The following is a 12,529-nucleotide window of genomic DNA, read 5'->3' on the forward strand; positions in this document are numbered from 1 at the left end:
GAAAAAAAGGACAAGGGTTGGAGACCAGTGATAAATTTGAGGAATCAAATCGGTCATTAGTTTACAGGCATTTCAAAATGAAAGGGGTACATCTTCTGAGAGACATGTTGCAGTCAAAGGATTGGTTGGTGAGGTTAGATTTGAAGGATTCATACTTCACTGTTCCTATGGGGGAAAACTGTCAGAAGTATCTTCAGTTCAGGTGGAAAAGCAATTTATATCAGTTCCTGTGTCTACCTTTTGACCTGTATTCAGCACATTGGTGCTTCACAAAATTGATGTGTGTATTAGTGGTATTCTTCAGAGAGTGGGGTTTCCGAATGATTGTATATTTGGACGACATTTTGTTGATGTCACACTATGCTGTGGAATTGGAGAGTCAGTTGAGATTTGTGATAGGTGTATTAGAAAGTTTGGTGTTCTTGATAAATCAGACGAAGTCAATTTTTATACCAGGACCAAGTTTGGAATTTCTAGGTTTTCAATAGATACATTACGAAAAGTGTTGAGATTACCAGAAAAGAAGGTGAGGATGATAAAGGAGGAAGTATTAAGAGTTCTCCAAAAGATGTCATTCAATCAATCAGGGAATTATAAACAAGCTACTCACCCGTGAGGGTCTCAAGGTGATACAGTGTGGCTCCGGAAATTAATTCTAATCATTACTCACCGTTTCCCTGAAACCTTTAAACACTCAAAACATGCACCAGTGGGGCCCATAACACTGCGCATTTACCCTGGTCACTTACACTTGGCTTCAAGGCTTCTGGTGAATCGCAATGGAGAAGTGCTGTAACATTTGGTGGAGCGTCTGAAACCTATTTAATATTTACACTAACAGTTTAAAACAGTTTACCATGGTTTCATATTAAACACTTTTATTCAGACACACCACCATAATGGCAATGTATCTGCTAGAACGAAAATTAGGCGTAGGAAGAAACAAAGACCAGCTTTTAATTCTTCATTTCTCTAATTTTTATTCACAGAAATCTTTAGTATGTCTGACATTACACATTTATTGATTCTTTATTCAGTAATTCTTAAACTTTATTTAAAAAACATGATCATTTTATTAAGAGCTCAGAAAATTGCTTTATTATAGAATTCAGTAAAGTTTTAGCAAAGAACAGATAGTTCCAAATTCAGTCTCTCCTAACATCCCTAACTAATACCCTCATCTTATCCTAACAGTCCTGCAAAGCAAACAAATAAGAAGTTCATACATTTCTTACATCCAGGAATCGGTCAGCAAACGGGCAGCATCTCCGATAGAAATGGAAAAAGCGACCCCAACCTTACAAGTCCAGGGGTTTTTATACCCTATTTCTCAACTTAATCTATCTAGAAAAGTAACTAACATCACCATCTTGTGTTCTGATTGGATAAATTTGAGTGGATGTGCACTTCCTCACCATTTGTAATTTACATGATTCAGCCAAATTAATAAATGACCATTGTTTAGGCAGTCCGTGGCCTAGGCACATTGCATTTTAGCAACATTGCCATTCTTTCCCATAGCTTGGCTATACTCTTATTCATGCTTGGCACTCATCCTAGGTTCCGGATAGTGAAACCTTGAACATCTCCCTCAAGCACAGTCAGCTCACTTGCGCTGGCAGAAATCTTTGGCGCACCTGCGCAGACCAATACCCACTCGCAATAGCTCAGAGCGGCCATTTTCTCACGAGGCCACATTCGGAACTATCATGAAAACAAACAGAAATCCATGTTAATTTTAATAATGAAACCCATTCTGTTTACCTCCCCCCATGCTAATGTTTCCCATTAGTCATTACCTAGCAATATGCCACATAAATGCGTTTTTATACTTACATAATCGACCCTCTCCTTTCACAAAACATATACAAAAGCACATTTAAATAGCATTTTATTTATACTAAAGCTATGCATTAGTCCACAACACAACAACAATACATTATTAGCTAGTATTATTGCAACATATAAGCAAAATTAGTATTCCCCGTGTGTAATTAAAAACTAAAACAAAAATAACGTGTGCATCTTATTCTATGGTTGGTTATTTTCACAAAACATGCAATTAATAAACGTTATGGTTATGGGACATTGATTTCATGAGGGGGGTACACAAAACTTTGTGTTTGCCACCTCACTCCATCAATTCCCTCATCTGGTGATTTTATCACCAAATACCTCCCAAAATTTTGTAAAATTTACTTGAACATGTTTCAGTTCCCTTTCTTGTTAATATCATCTATACTTTTGTCTCTTTCTCTTTTGAATCTTTGATTTTTTTTCCTTTATTTCTTCCATTTCTATTTCATTCTTTTCTGTCATTCTTGCCTGCTGTGTTTCATTTATTTTCTTTATTGACCTTCTAAAATATTGTCTACCTTTATATATACAGCACAATCTTATCATAAAAATCCCTATTACAATGACTGTTATTGGAATTAGTATTTTACCTATAATTGAACTACCTATTTCTTGAAAACAATGTTTAATTGCTGTTAAACTTTTACCCAGTTTTTCGAGGACACCCTCAACCTCCAGTGGTTCAATTTCTCCATGCAAATCTGTAATGTTTAAAATATATTTTTCAATATTCTGACTTTTATCTGGGATATAAGAACAACAATGTTGAACTTTCAAAATCCCACAGACTCCTCCCTCTTTTGCTAAAATTATATCAAGAGCAAGTCTATTTTGCAAATCCATAGTTCTCATAGCAATCATTTCAGTATTCACCATCAGGAATCCTCCTGCAGTGTCTGTTGATAATCGATCAACAATCGTGGACAATTTTCTAATTCTATTTGCATTGATCAAAATTCCCACTGCTGGTATCAGTGCTCCAAACACATCACCTATTATTTCTAACACAGTTTCTCTTCTTTTTCGACTTAGAACTTTACCTATCTCATGCTTTCCATTAATACCTCTATCTACATGAAAATTTTTAGGAAAGACCAAACCCACATAACATGTCCCATACCAGTGGTTAGGCAACCTATAATAGGCTCTATTCCCACAAATAAAATAAATTCCAGGAAAAACAGGATCATTTCCTCCTTTAAATCTCCAACCCCCTAAAATTCTATAGGTATCTTCACATTGACTTGCACCCACAAAATAATTGTCATACATGGTGTTATCTCTTCTGATACAAAATTTTGCCATCATTGACGCATCTATATTTATTGCTACATTCACATTTTTATCCCCAATATTCTCATCATCAAACATATAGGGCCCGATGTAGGTAAATCTACATTTACCACTTCATAAATACCGAATCATACCGAATCGGTATTTATGAAGTGGTAAATTAGAGGGGGGGAGATGTAGGTATTTCAGATTCGGTAAATACCGAATCTGTACCGATTCGGTATCCCCCATTGCTTCCTATGGGCCTTGAAGCCCATAGGAATCAATGGGCATTACCGAATCGCTAATTACCGATTCGGTAATTACCTATTTGTGCAAGGGTGCAGGGGGTGTCACTTTGACACCCTCCAGCACCCCAAAAAAAGGCATGTGAGCCATGTGGCACACAGACATGCCCTAAGGGCATGTCTGTCTGTCACATGGCATAGGTGTGCATGCACTCATGTGCATGCACACCTGGATTCGGTATTTTAACACCCAATTGGATTGGGTGTTAAAATACCGAATCTGAAGGGCCTGTGGGACTGAAAGTAGTCCCACCTACATCCCAAATTTAAAAAATCGGTAAAATTACTGATTCGGTATTTTTGCGATTCGGTAATTTTACCGAATCGGTAAAATACTGAATCGGACAAAAAAAGGTCCCCTACATCTCAGTAGGCCAAATACCGGTCGGAACGGCCGAAATCGGCCGTTTCCGACCGGTATTTGGTACCTACATCGGGCCCATAATATTTTGATTTTTTGTGCTCCATTCTCTCCTTTCGTTTATAAGCAGTTCTTCTTTCCTCAACCATGCCTAAAAAAGTTTTCTCTTCAACCCTCATTTTACATGTCAAATTATGAGCAATAGCATATTCATGTGTTAATTCATCTACTTCTGAGAAATATTCTCCCATCACCTCTGCATGCTTTCCCTTATTAATTTATTGCCAATCTTTAATGTTGCAAATATTTCATCTACATTGGAATGTTGATATTCCAGCTTTCCAGTTTTATAAAACAATCTTGCAATTACACTACAAGTTACTTTATATGTAAGAGGAAGATGGTGATAGGTCACCCCTTCTGACACTGATGTTGGTAATTTTACACACACATAGCAGTCATCTACATTCATAGTTTTAATATATTCAAGCAGTAATTTCGAAAAACTGTTTTTACTATAATCACTAATAGATCTATCTTGATGCAATTCTGGGTTGCATACATGAGTCTCAGGTACTTTTTCTTTCTCAACTTGTTTACTTGAGCTTGCATTCGGTTTTAATTTTGTCAAATTAGTTTGAAAAGGAATCACAATAGCTAATATTACCCATATTACTACTAACAAACTCATACAAATAGTAAAACACCTACACCATTTTCTAAAAATAGAGCATTTCGTACGATGGTTATTCATTGCCATTTTCCCTAACAACGTTTCTTCGACCTTATGTCACCTATAAGTTTCACACTATTCAGCACTCTAACAAATTTTCTTCGACCTTATGTCAGTTCTATTCTAAACTAAGTTATATTTAAGTTTTATCACAAGTTTTCTTCGACCTTGTGTCAACTCTGACCCTTTCTATATTTACAAATCCGTCTCACAGGACTTCAGGCTTTTTTTACTTTAATATCATATACTTTGAGCACCTAAAATTTCATTTCTTAATCAACCCTTTTACTCACTTTTCCCAATTGGCTTTGGGTCATACAGATTTTCTTGACTACTATTTACTTCAACAGTTGGTGGCAGAACAATGTATGTCCATTCAGGTGATTTGTACTTCTGATTTGGACGTCTCACTCTTTTTGGCCTTTGAATAGTCTCTATTTTCTTTCCCAGTGTTTCCTTTTGACTGGTAATCTCATTCACTTGATCTTCTTGCTCTTTTGCTGTATTCACTATTTTGAATCTCAATCCTCCAGCTGCTTTAGGCCAATTGTATCCTTTGCAGACTTTCTTAGTCTTCGGCTCTATTATATTATGCTCCACTCTCCAAGCTCTTTTTCTTGTGCTACTTCTTAATGGAGACTCGTCTGCACTGTCATCAGTTTCACTTTCAGTGTCTTCTGCTGTATCATTAATTATGATTTTAACAATGTCTTGGTCTTAATTAGGTTGAGTTTTCTCTACTGTTACTCTGTTAGGAACACCTTCATAACTGGTACTTGGAATCTCATTTTCTTCATGAGTTACTTCCTCTTCCCTTGTTTCAGGATTTTTGTTCCTGTTTCCAGAGTCTTCAGTTTGCGGTTCAGTTTTCTCCTCTTCAGCAACTTTCTTTTCACTTTCTTTTGCGTCTTTACTGGTGCTTGTTTCTACCGATTCTCGATCTTCAAGTTGATCTTCTGAATCTGGTATTTCAACAATCTCCCTGTCACCTTCACCTTCAGACGCAGAACTGGCTTCTGATACATCCAGATATCGACGTTCTTGTCGATCTTCAGTATCTGGATCCTTGTCTGGTTCACCTTCAGAATCAGAGTCAATTGTACTTTCACCATTGTATGGGTATTCAGGTTCTGGCACACGGATTGCGTGACTCGCATGAACCCACTTCTTCAGTCCAGCACACTTGACTGCAGTTGTACTGACCAAGATAACTTGACGTGGTCTTTGCCACCTTGGTACCAAACAATTCCTCCTACGGTGAACTTTCACTCTTATCCAGTCCCCAGGGACTAAGTCATGAGCTGGATTTTACTCTTTGGAATTTGCTTCAGTTCCCACCTGGTGAAGCACAGAAGTTACCACATCAGATAGATTCTTGCAGTAATCCAGTATGATGTCATCATTAATAGCTAACAGCGTATTAACTGGTACAAAAGCCTGTCTCATCACCCTCCCCATCAAAATCTCGTGTGGGCTTAATCCAGTTATTCTGTCAGGTATGCTCCTCAATGTTATCAAAACAAGCGGTAATGCGTCTGGCCATTTCATTCCTGTTGCCAAACACATCTTTGCAATTCTATTCTTAACTGTTCCATTCACTTGCTCAACTACCCCTGAAGCCTCAGGTCTATATGTACAATGCAGTTTCTGGCGAATATCCAGAGCTTCGCAGATCATCTGCAGAAGTTCATTCTAGAAATGCGGGCATCTGTCCAATTCAATCGTGACCGGAAACCTGAACCTTGGCATTCTCTCACGTAAGAACAGTAATTCCATAATTTCTCCATGTAGGAAAAGCTTCAAACCATTGTGAAAACAAACAGATTATCACAAGAACATATCGGAGTCTGTTACATAGAGGTAGCTCAATAAAATCCATCTGAACTCTTGTGAATGGGCCACCCTCCCGTCCTATGGTTCCCAGACTTAGAACAGTTTTTCTGTTTGGGTTAAATTGTTGGCATACTAAACACCTTTGGCACAAACTTTCAGCAATCATTCTAAATTTGGGATTATACCAAGTCTGTCTAAAAAGACGGATCATGGCATCTCTTCCAATATGGGCCTGACCATGGTACATTCGGGCCATATCTGAAATCATGCTATCGGGCATTACTGGTCTTTCATCTTTGTAAACCCAAATTTCATCATCTTCCCTCTGTCTACAACCTGATTTTATCCAGATATCTTTCTCCTCTGTTCCTGCCTCTTCCTGTATCTGCTTCACTTCCTACCAGGTCTCAACTACAGTGGTTAGCATCAACGGACTTGGAACATGTTTTTCAGCTTTTCCCCGATTTATTGAAATTTGTTTTTTAGCACAGTGTTTGGCAATTGCATCTGCGTAATTGTTTCCTCTGGTTATATAATCATCATCTTTTATATGAGCAGAACATTTTACCACAGCCAGTTTCTTAGGCAATTGAATCACATCTATCAATGTCTTCACAAATTCTGCATTCCGTATAGGTGTTCCTGCAGAGGTCAAATAACCTCTTTGGGACCAGAGCTGCCCATAATCATGAACAACTCCGTAACCATATTGACTATCTGTCACTATGGTTACTCTCACTGAGTGGTGTGGCTCACTGATTAAAGGCGGCAGACCCGTAAGCAGAGAACGGCCCGGGACCAGGGTTCAATTCCTGACGCAGCAGGGTCGTGGACCAGGGTCAAAACGGACTTAATAATTCTCGCCTCGGTGCCTACTCTAACCAGGGAACACACTCAGCAACTCTGGACATTAAGCTTGCCTCATCTCTACAACGGCCCTTCGGGGATGCCTGATTTCACCTTGGAGATACCCAGAAAGGGACCATCTCATAGGGAAAACCAGGACGGGTTCCCCAGCGGTCTTCAGCGCCAGGATACTCCATGGAGTTGCAGTGCGCTTTACAAGTACACCCACATTTACATTTTCCCAACTCACATGCTCGTATCAAAGCAATCAATTCCGCTATCTGAGCAGAATGAATTCCTTTCAGACAAGATGCTTCCAGCACTTCTGCTACTATACAAACAGCATATGCAGCACTTAGAACACCATTCTCTGTTCTTAAACATGAGCCATCCACAAACATTACATAATCTGATTCAATCAAGGGCTCATACTTAATATCAGGGCGAGGTTTGGTACAGTATTCCAAAACGTCCAAACACTTGTGATCAAGCTCACCTTTCACTTCTGCTTCAATGGTTTCAGGTAACAATGTAGATGGGTTTACATTCACACATCTTGCAATTGTCACATTTTCAGCCCCTAAAATTACTTTCTCATAATGTGTCAATCTGCTGTTAGTCATGTACTGTGTTTTCGCTCTTGTGAGGAGAATCTCTACTGAATGAGGTACATACACCCTCACAGGAAATCCCATCACAATTCCTTCACTTTGTTCCAGACTTACACTTGTTGCTGCTACTGCTTTTAGACATCCTGGCAAAGCTTTTGCAACAGGGTCCAAAACAGCTGGTCGGTGAGGCATTCTTGGGGTAGTTTCCATGTTGGGATCGGGGGATGGTGCGGTCTCCATCTATGGGTCACGGAGTGCGCATCGTGGTCCGACACTATCCTACTATCCTACCCAAGTAATCTGCGTGCTGCACTTTGGGAAGGAGTTCTGCGGTGCACATAAACCTGTCTAGTCTAACTCTCAGATCATGGGGGATGGAGTGAAAGGAGTAGAGTTTGGTGGTTGGGTTCTGTGCTCTCCAGGCGTCCCTCAACACCCATCGATCTGCCCAACTCCGGAAACGCTTGGTTTGTTTGTGTGCAGGCGATTGAGCTGGGGGGGATGCGACCTGTCTAAGTGTACGTCTAGTGCACAATTATAATCTCCCCCTAGGAGCCACAGGATTGCTGTGTGGTGGGCCAGTACGCCTGTGAGTCTATCCCAGTATTGATCTTGCTCTACATTGGGGGCGTACATACTCCCTATGAGCAGTGGCTGACCCTCTAACAGCCCTGTCATTAGTGCGTACCTCCCATCCTTATCTATTAATCGTGTTTGCTCCTTGAAATGTACCCCCGGAATGATCCATATAAGTGCACCTCTGGCAAATGCTGAGTACGTCGTGGCGCAGATAATGCCCCGCCATTTTTTGCGCAGACGGTCTACGTCCTTCTCTGTTAGGTGTGTCTCTTGCAGGAGGGCTACTTGGACCTGTTGTCTCCTAATGTATGCATAGACAGAGTACCACTTGTTGGCTGAATGCATCCTCCTGACGTTTAATGTGATGAGTTTTATGTCTGTGTTAGGGATCTTGAGTGTCATGTATCATGAAGTTGAATCGGTGTTTTCTCAACACAAATTGTCTCTTTTACCCGCCGCTCATCACTTATAGGTAGTCTGTATTGTCCGTTTCTGTCTCCTGGCCTACTTGGGTATACTTGGGGAATAAGGGAGAAGGGGGGGCAAACTGAAACTCTGGGGGACATTCCCAACTCGGGGGACCTATCGCTCGGGGTGATACGTCCAAACTGGTTTTCATATGTAGACTTGAGTTTTTTGCTGTGGGGTTGTGGCTTTTCGTCCTCTCGGTCTCCACCACTGCGGCTGCCCGCCTGTATGAAATGCCAGGAAGGTGCCTACTAACAGCATTTCTGTTTTTGGCTGTTTGTTTCAGGCTGAAGTATTGTGCACTGTTACAACCATTGCCGCCAGCCTGGGTGATCCCGACATTGCGCCGCCAGGATTGGATGTCGCCCGCCTGTGAAGGCTCCGGTTCGAGGCCGTTTCACTCCCTCTGTGCGGCTCAGGTCTCTATTGTTTCATTATATCAATGTGTCAGCCATTTGAGGGGTGACCATTGGAGGGGTCAATGAGCCTTGTCGAGACATAGGTGCATCACTGCCTTCATCGTCCGAGCTGAACAAGTGCGGGCCTCCTTCTATGTCCGATCTCCTCCCTGTGGGGTTCGGGCAGCTACCGCTTGTAGTGCTTTCCTGCTTTCTGTGATAATTTGCATGAGATCTGGGGAGCCAGTGATGGTTGGGCTGGGCCGTACACTGAGCTGCATTATGGTGACCCTTCGGAAATGCTGTCCTGATCGCCCGGGTCGTCGTCCACCTTGTGCGCCCATGGCACTCGTGGGGTGCGGTATGTGTTGCTCCACCCAGGTGTCCGCATCCTTCGGGTCCGTGAAGAAGTGAGTGGCGCCTTTGTGAATGATTTTGAGTCTAGCAGGGAATGGGAGGGAGTATTGTATGTTCTTTTGGCGCAGGGTGCGCTTAACTGCTAGGAAGGTAGTCCTCTGCTGTTGGACAGCTCGAGAGTAGTCTGGGAACAACATGACCTGTTTGTCTTCTACTTGTAGCCATCCATCATGCCTAGCTGCACAGAGAATGGTGTCCCTATCTTGGTAATGCAGTAGTTTCAAGAGGAATGGCCGAGGTGGTAGGCCCGGCTTTGGTCTGCGAGCTGGGACCCGATGCGCCCTTTCTACAGAGAAGTAGGGGGTTAAATCTTTTGTGGGCGTAAATGATGCGATCCAGGATGTGACGTATTTGATCGGGTCGGTCCCTTCTGTTCCCTCCAGGAGATTCATGACTCGAATGTTGATCCGTCGGGAAGGTCCCTACAAATTGTCCGTCTTGGCTTCCAGGGCTTTAATCCGTGATTGCAGGCCCTTTATAGCGTTGTGTTGTTGCTGCACTTGTGGTTCCATTGTTTGTATTGTTTTTTCACTTTGAGTAACTTTGGCTGTCATTTCCTATGGTCGTCCTGGAGGATATTGAGGTCTGTAGCTAAGTCGTCAAATTTATGTTCCATCGCCACTCTGGATTGCTCTATGTCTGCGAGGACCTGGTCTTATTTCCTGGACATGGAGTCATCGCCATAAGGCTCCTCTCTTGATCTGGTCACGACAGGTGTTGCAGGTGTTGCTCCTGCTGTTCCGGGGCGTGCGGCATCCCCACTGTACATTGACGGCCCATGGTGGGGGATTCTTTTCTCCTCTTGTGGTAGTCAACATCCAGTATCACTCAATTTTGATCCCAGATCCGTGGACAGCTGCTGGGCGAATGTGCCCACCCAGAGGCCACAAACACTCCCTGGTCCGCTATGGCCGCTCCTCGACCGTTCTATGTGTCTCCCGTGTTATTCTGTCCCACGGCACGTGCCACGCGTAGTTCGACGATCCCCTTAGCACCGTCTGCCACGCGTCTTTTTGGTGCATCCCACTATGGCTCCCGCAATTCGAGCGCGGGAAGAGCAGTCAGTGGTGCTCCTGTGAACTGTCCCTGCGCTGAGATGTAGTACTCTAGTCTGAGTGGCGATTCGTAGTCCCGCCGAGGTCGTGGTGATTTAGTTGAGGCTCAGTCTGCCCAGCCTGTGCCGGGTCTGATCTGTAACAATGGGTGTTGTGCCTTCGGACACACCACTATGCAGCAGGCATGTGTGTAGGGAGTCGCTCCTTACAACGCTGGTAGTGGGTTAGATGCGTACATGCCCCAGGTCCCACGGCTATGCAGCGAGGGAGTGATGCGTCAGGGTGGGGGTCTGTTATAATGTCCTTTTGGCCCTCAAGATAGGGGCTCAAAGATTACCACTTGCTTGATTCCTTGAACTGAAACTGCGGACCTGTTGCTCCGTTTTCCAGGAGGGAGCTGAGGGCGGTCGTTGCTGCCTGCACAGCCTGTTGTCTGCTCCCGCCGCTGCCTCTCGCCGGACCCGCTTCGCGGGTCCCGCTTCGCGGCAAGGAGCAGCCTGTAAGGCTTCCAGGTGTGCAAGCTTTCTGTCCGGCAGGGCTGCGAGCCACAGCGGGGGACTCCAAGCTCCAGGAGCCCCCGCGCGCCCGTGGTGATCTGGGCTGCTCTCCCTGCCGGCTCCGCCCCCAGAGTCCAATCAGCAAGCAATAAAATAGGAGTGGCATCCCCGCTGCACGTGAGCGCGCGGGTGTGCGCCGGGAGAAGCCCGGGACAAGGGCGGGACCGTCTGTGGCCGTCCGGGACCGGAAGAGGTCGGGCTGGGCCAGGACATTTCTATTTTACATCTAGTAAGCAGTGTCAGTGATCTTGTTTTTCGGGATTGTCATCACTGTATTTGTGTAGTTCTTAACCCCCTAATTCTGTTATTCCACTGTTACCATGAGCCATTCTGCCCCTCCAGGTGTTAGTGTCTCTGTCTTGGGTCCCCTTGATAAATTCTTCAAGAAACCCGTCAAGGAGGTCGGTATGGACCTGATATTGGCGGAAAGGAGAGCTGAGCGTAGACGCTCAATCGAGCAGCTTAAGAGTATCCCACTGCCTGTCCTTAATTCCACCAAGGATCTCCCAGCCCATGGTCTGAGCGTTATTGACGCCGACATGACTAATCTAAATCTTACCCCCAGCATATTTAGGTTCCCTGATATTTCTCCGCCGTGTAGTGGCGCTATCAGTGGAGGCCAGTTGATCTGTTCCCCTATAAACCACTCGAGCGTAATAGACTTAAATATCCCTGAGTCACATAGTACGAATGTAGATCCTTCCTCTATGCGGTCCACCTTGACTCTGGGTAATCTAATTTCAGGTGAGACGGTGCCGGAGACGAACGGCCTATCACCAGGTCGATCGCCCATCTTAGTTTCAGGGGTGGTTAACTCCCCTCCAAGGAAGAAGAGGCGTAAAGGGGGGGTTAAAAGGAAAGGACGTAGTCACCATATCCGGCCTCCATCGAAACCTACTACTAACCCTCCCCCCACAGCAGAGTCCCACCCCATTATCACTGATGTGCCTACAGCCCCTGTCGTAATACCTTCCGCGTCAGTGCCCACAGGGGTGGATGAAGTGATTGTAGACATCATGGGGAAACTCATTAAATCATACATGCTTCCCCTGTTGGAACGTGTAAGGGTTATGGGGGAAAAATTGGACCGCCTTGTGGCGTCCTTTGAATCGTCTCATTCCTCAGGCATGGTTAAGATCAATAACCCCCCCAGTATCCCTGCTAGCCTATCTCATACTGCAGGTGTACCAACCAAAGCCACTGGTCTGTCTTCGTCCACTTCCACCAAAACACT

Source organism: Lissotriton vulgaris, unplaced genomic scaffold (assembly GCF_964263255.1).
Source record: "Lissotriton vulgaris unplaced genomic scaffold, aLisVul1.2 SCAFFOLD_1060, whole genome shotgun sequence".
Classification (NCBI taxonomy): Eukaryota; Metazoa; Chordata; class Amphibia; order Caudata; family Salamandridae; genus Lissotriton; species Lissotriton vulgaris.